Source organism: Macaca mulatta, chromosome X, assembly GCF_049350105.2.
Source record: "Macaca mulatta isolate MMU2019108-1 chromosome X, T2T-MMU8v2.0, whole genome shotgun sequence".
In the NCBI taxonomy this organism is placed as follows: Eukaryota; Metazoa; Chordata; class Mammalia; order Primates; family Cercopithecidae; genus Macaca; species Macaca mulatta.
The window spans coordinates 97,929,434-97,935,983 of record NC_133426.1 but is presented as its reverse complement, the minus strand read 5'-3'; positions in this window follow the sequence as shown (position 1 = coordinate 97,935,983).

The following is a 6,550-nucleotide window of genomic DNA, read 5'->3' as shown; positions in this document are numbered from 1 at the left end:
GTTTGGTTTTCTGTTCTTGCGATAGTTTGCTGAGAATGATGGTTTCCAGCTGCATCCATGTCCCTACAAAGGACATGAACTCATCCTTTTTTATGGCTGCATAGTATTCCATGGTGTATATGTGCCACGTTTTCTTAATCCAGTCTGTCACTGATGGACATTTGGGTTGGTTCCAAGTCTTTGCTATTGTGAATAGTGCTACAATAAACATACGTGTGCATGTGTCTAAAACTGATGATATATTTTTTTTTTGGTTCTTTCCCATGAAATAGAAGATCAACTAAAACACACAAGAATGTCATAGATTACTTAAATAACAAATATAGATATCTTGGGTTTCCTCTCAGGACAGTTTCCTGTTCAAATAACTGACCTTACACACAGAACCTCAGAGAAGAAGCAACTAGATCTGCATCAAAGGATCCTAATTTACACATGTAAGGTAAATAACTCACCATATAGTTTACTCTGTTTAGAAAACAACCAGAACCATTAATAAGATTATTAATAGTGTCTTATTAAGTGAAACTTGTTTCATTACTAAGAGAATACTCAAATGCTATATTTACGAGTAAAAAAGTAAAAATATTTCATTGTTTTAAATTTATTTAAGTCATTATTAAGCAAATAAAGCAAACTGTTAAGCAAAAGAGCCTTCATAACAATGCTGGTTCTTCTGGCTTGGAAAGATTTGCAGCATAGTCAGAGAGTCTATGCTTTACTACTTTAATCAACTTCCCTTGTGTACTCTGGACAGCCTCAAAATTATTCAATTATCACATCTCTCAAACTGCATTTTCTTAAATCAGGCACAGAAACTCACTTTGGTGACAAAGCAAGAGGGCCTTGTGCAAAAGCCTTTTCTTTTGTAAAGCAGTACAACCAAGTTTAGGGTCTGGCCAGACAATACAGAATATAGTTATTTCAGCAGACATTACAACTTACTAATTTCTAAACTCTCCCTCCTTCTGGAGCCCTCACCTCCACCCCACACACAGAGTTAACTCTGCTTGAGAAAACATCTAGTCATTCCCCTTCAGGACCACACTTGAAATATAAATGACCAGAAAAAAAAAAAAAAAAGTCTATTTTCAAAAGCACTAGAGAAGTGTACCTTTCAGAGAGAATGCTGAGAGATTTAGATTTCATACTGTAGTGTGGGCGTTTTGCCCTCTTTCTATCTTCGTTGGAATTAGGGACAATTTTCCACTTTGTTTGGGTGATCATTTTTCATTTGCTCATGATGACCCCAATCTTATGCTACGTCCCCTTTTTAGCTCTGTGCTGCATAATTGCACATTTTTAAACTTGCCTTATTTTTCTATTTTTACAATTATTTCCTCAGATATGTGGCTCTTCTCTGAACTGTTTTCAAATTCTCGAAGTTTTTACTTACAAAGTCTTAGAGATTGCTTGCTTATCTCTCCAGGGTTTGCCTAGGGATGCATATAATTGAGGGGCAGCTAATATGGACTATTTTTTTTAAACGTATAAAATTACTTTTTATTGTGGTAAAAACAGTCAACATGAGACCGACTCTCTTAACAAAATTTCAAGTGTACAATGCAGTGTTTTTAACTATAAACATAATGTTATACAGCGTATCTCTGGAACATATTCATTTTGCACAACTGAAGCTATATAAATGTTGACCAGCAACTCACCATTTCCCCTTACTCCTTCAGCCCCTGATAAACACCATGCTACACTCTGTTTCAATGAATCTGATGATTTAAGATACCTTATGTAAGTAGAATCATGCAGTACTTGTCCTTCTGTGGCTGGCTTATTTCAGTTAGCCCAAAGCCTTCCAGGTTTCTCCACGTCATTCCATATAACCGGATGTTCTTCTTTAAGGCTGAATAGAATTTCATTGTTTATTTATAGGACCTTTCTTTGATCCACTCATCTATGGGTGGACATTTGATTTGGGTTGTTTCCACATATTGGCCATTGTAAATGGTGTTGAATGAACATAGGCGTTCTAATGTCTCTACGGGATTCTGATGTAAATTCTTTTGAATATGTACTCAAAAGTGGGATTGCTGGCCAGGTGTGGTGGCTTATACCTGTAATCCCAGCTCTTTGGGAGGCTGAGGCAGGTGAGTCACCTGAGGCCAGGAGTTGGAGACCAGCCTGATCAACATGGTGATACCCCCGTCTCTGCTAAACATACAAAAATTAGCCGGGCGTGGTGACACAGGCCTGTAATCCCAGCTACTTGGGAGGCTGAGGCAGGAGAATCGCTTGAACCCGAGAGGCTAAAGTTGCAGTGAGCAGAGATCTTGCCATTGCACTCCAGCCTGGGTGACAAGAGTGAAACTTCGCTTCAAAAATAAATAAATAAATATAAATAAAGGGGAATAGCTGGATCATAAAGTAGCTGAGGAACCTTCATACTGTTTTCCTAGCAACTGCATCATTTTACACTCCCACCAACAGTATGTAGGAATTCCAATTTCTTCACATCTTGACCAACATTTATTAACTTTTGTATTTCTTTTCTTGAGACAGAGCCTCACTCCATTGCCCAGGCTGGAATGCAGTGGCATGATCTCGTCTCACTGAAACCTCTGCCTCCCAGGTTCAAGCAATTCTCTGCCTCAGCCTCCTGAGTAGCTGGGATTATAGGTGCCCACCACCATGCCCGGCTAATTTTTGTATTTTTAGTAGAGACGGGGTTTCACCATCTTGGCCAGACTGGTCTTGAACTTCTGACCTCGTGATCCACCCGCCTCGGCCTCCCAAAGTGCTGAAATTACAGGCATGAGCCACCGCGCCTGGCCTGTATTTCTTTTAAATAATATTCATTCTAATTGCTGTGAGGTGATATCTCATTTTGGTTTTTATTTGCATTTCACTGATGATTAGTAATGTTGATCATCTTTTCATATGCCCATTGGCCATTTGTATGTCTTTTTTGAGAAATGTCTATTCACATTGTTTTCTTGCTGTTGAGTTATAGGAGTTCCTTATATATTTTTGGTATTAGATCTTTATCAGACCTATGGTATGCAAATACTCTCTTCCATTCTAAAGGTTGTCTTTTCACTCTATTGATTGTTTCCTTTGCTGTGGAGCAGCTTTTTAGTTTGATGTAGTTCCACTATTTTATTTTTGGTTTTTTTTTTTGCATGTGCTTTTGGTGGTTTGTTTTATTATTTTATTCATCAGATGTGTACAGCAAGTCTACCGTATGCTAGGAGCTGTTTCAGGTGCTGGGGATACAACAGAGAACAAAACAGACACAATCATGGAGTTTATAATATTCTGGGACTTTACATGCATTGTCGGTCTTAATATTTTTTCTTTAAAAAGGTAAAGTTGCCGATTCCAATTTGCTTTGTTACCCATATGATCTAGTTGCCATTCACCATCTTGTATCTATGATGGTAGTTAACTGGAGGAAGAGAAAGATGTCACCACTAAGGTTGATTTAAACTAGAGGATGCTTGAAAATAAACTGGTAGTAGCCAGAAACTAGGATTATGGAGTGCCTGAGGGTCAGATTCCTTCACATTTGACAGTCACTGAAAATTCTTTTCCATTACTGAAATCAAACAATAGTGTGGTCTCTGAAACTATGGCCAACACAGTCAGAGAGGAAAACAACCTTTTTCCAAATGGAAAAAAAAATACGCCTTACAGACGCTCTTTGTACAGGTTCTTAATACTGCTTCCTATAGTGATTACTCCAAGCTACTTGAAGACACCATACTGAGCATCTCAGTGAAAACTAGCATAGGGCACCATGTATTTTTTTAAAAACGTTGTTTTACAAATATCTTTTAATCTGTTTGTAAGCTAGAAGAACCAAGAATAATAAAAACTGATGCTTTAGTAAAGGCTTTTCAGAGTAAAAAAAAAAAAAAAAAAAAAGCACAAATGCAGTCAGCAAGCAATTGATTTTAAAACCTTACTTTTTTATTAAAGGGAAATATGTATTCCAATATGTGAAAAGAAATATGACTAAAACATGTAGAAATCTAGCTTCCTCATTCATTTTCTCTGATATAGGAAAAGAAGGGGGAGTGGATATTATGTATATAATATAGTGGAAGGGGGCAGATTTGAGAAGAGAAGAATGTGAAAATTCTCTCTGTAAATCATTCGTTTAATCAATTAATTATTGAAGCAATAATATTTATTTAAAATTAAGCATAGCATTTTACCTAACTGAAATACTCACTGTAGAAGAAAACTAGATGGATTGAAAGATTAAAGTCAAAAAAGTATTTCATTACATGTTTGTATAACAACAAAATTAGTAAGTTAAAACAAGATGCAGGGTACATTCTGAAGCATATCATCAAGTGTAAAGAATAAGAAATTGGAATGATTGAGGGGACACAAACAATCATAAAGTGGCAGAAACGATGTGGTCATTTCAGTTAGTCACAAATGCTATCAATAAAATAAAACAAGATAAGGGATTACTTTAAATAAGATGTTTAGGGAGCAAAGGCTACAATCCAGTGAGAATGAGTCATGCAAGTACCTGAAGGAGGTTCAGTGCAATTGACTTGATAAAGACTGGCTACTAACATGACAGTAAAAGCCATTTATTCGCGATACTGTCAATACATAGTCAACTGTATGCCTTGTTTTTTGTTGCAATCGTTTAAAAAGAAATAATTCTTTTAAATAAGAAAAGAAGAATCACAGTGTGCAGCATGGTTGTTAGATTCAGAGCCCAAGCCTCAAAGCATACCAGATTGCATTTGAAGTAGATACCAGAGAAATATGGAATCACACCCCAAATTCACAATTCTGGTCTTTCTATTAATGTCTTTAATCTTTCTCTGCTTTCTCTATTGTCAAGAGCCTTGGTTACGGTACCTAGTTTCTAAAAATTCTAGCATCTTTTTAAGCTGAAATCCTGTTTATTAAAACCTCTTTTTTTTGAGACAGGGTCTCGCCTGGTCACCAGGCTGGAATGCAGTAACACAATCACAGCTCACTGCAACCTTTACCTCATCAGACCAAGCAGTCCTCGCTTCTCAGCCTCCCAAGTAGCTGGGACAACAGGCATGCACCACCATGCCAAGTTAATATATATATATTTTATTTTTGTAGAGATGAGGCTTGACTATGTTGCCTAGGCTGGTCTTGAACTCCTGGACTCTGGTGATCCTCTCACTTCAGCCTCCGTAGGTGCTGGGATTACAGGTGTGAGCCACCACCCCCAGCCTTAAAGCCACTTTTATTAATACTAATGCTGATAATAATAACACCAGCAGCCTGTGATATTTATTAGGTGGTTATTTTATGTCAAGCACTGTACTAGGCACTTTTACCCATATTGTTTCACGTAACTTTCACAATCTTCATGGAAAGGTAAGTATCATCTCAATTTTATAGATGAGAAAGGTGAGACTCTGAAAGATGAGGTAATTTACCTGAAATCTAAATAGCTAGTAAGTGGAAGTATCCAAGTCTTCCTAACTCCAAAACCTGTGCTCCTTCTTTATCACCCTTTTGTCTTTTTTTCAGCTCAGTTCTCAGTTGTAGATAAGTAATTATGAAGATATTTGAGCAAAGAAGGGAGGGTAAAGATTATAGTAGAGGGTAAGTCGGAATACAAAATGGAAGATGTAGAATACAAGAGTAAAGAGTTTCCATATTTTCTAATAAGCAACAAGAAGCAATGGAAGGATTTTAGTGGTTGTGGCATAATAAACTTTTATTACATACCGGTGTTTTACAGGATGAATTGTAGAAGATAGAGTGGAAAAAAAGTTAGGACACAGGAAGAATAACTGAGAAGCTGGGAAGAAAATGTAATGATGAGATGTCTGACTTAAAATAATACTACCGTAATAACAAGGAAGGGAAATGGGATGCCTTAAAAAAAATGTCAGGAGGGCTTGATGACTGGATAATATATCTATAAACTCCCTTAGAAATATAAAACAATTATGACTTTTGGGCTGAATGGAGCAAAGGAAAAGGCAATATCAGAAAACATTTAAAGATATTTAGCCCAGATAACTTTATTTATAGTAACAACATCCCGGAGACTTCATGGGATTGTATTTAATATTGAACATGTATTGATTTAGTCGTATTAAACTTGTTCATATTAAACTATTATTTCTTATTACATAAACTTTCAGTTATTTTCAAAAAATCTGTGTCCCATTATTATTACTGTCACTTCTTTAAATATTCAGTTTGCTCACTGAATAATTTTACAGACTAGAGCTGTGTTACTTCGGTCCACTCTAACAGAATACCATAGATTGGGTGACTTAAACAACAGAATATTTTTTCATGCATTTCTGGAGGCTGGAAAGTACAACACCAAAGCACTTGCAGATCTGGTGGCCGGTGGGGGCACTCTTTCTGGTTTGCAGATTGTTGTATTGTCATATCCTCGCATGGTGGAGAACAAAGAGAGAAAGGAAGTTGAATCCTGTCTTTTTATAATGGCCCCACCTTCCTGATCTGATCACCTACCAAAGGTCTCTCCTTCTGATATCATCACATTAGGGGTTAAAATTTCAACATAAATTTTTTGGGGAACATGAACATTCAGTCCATAGTCTGA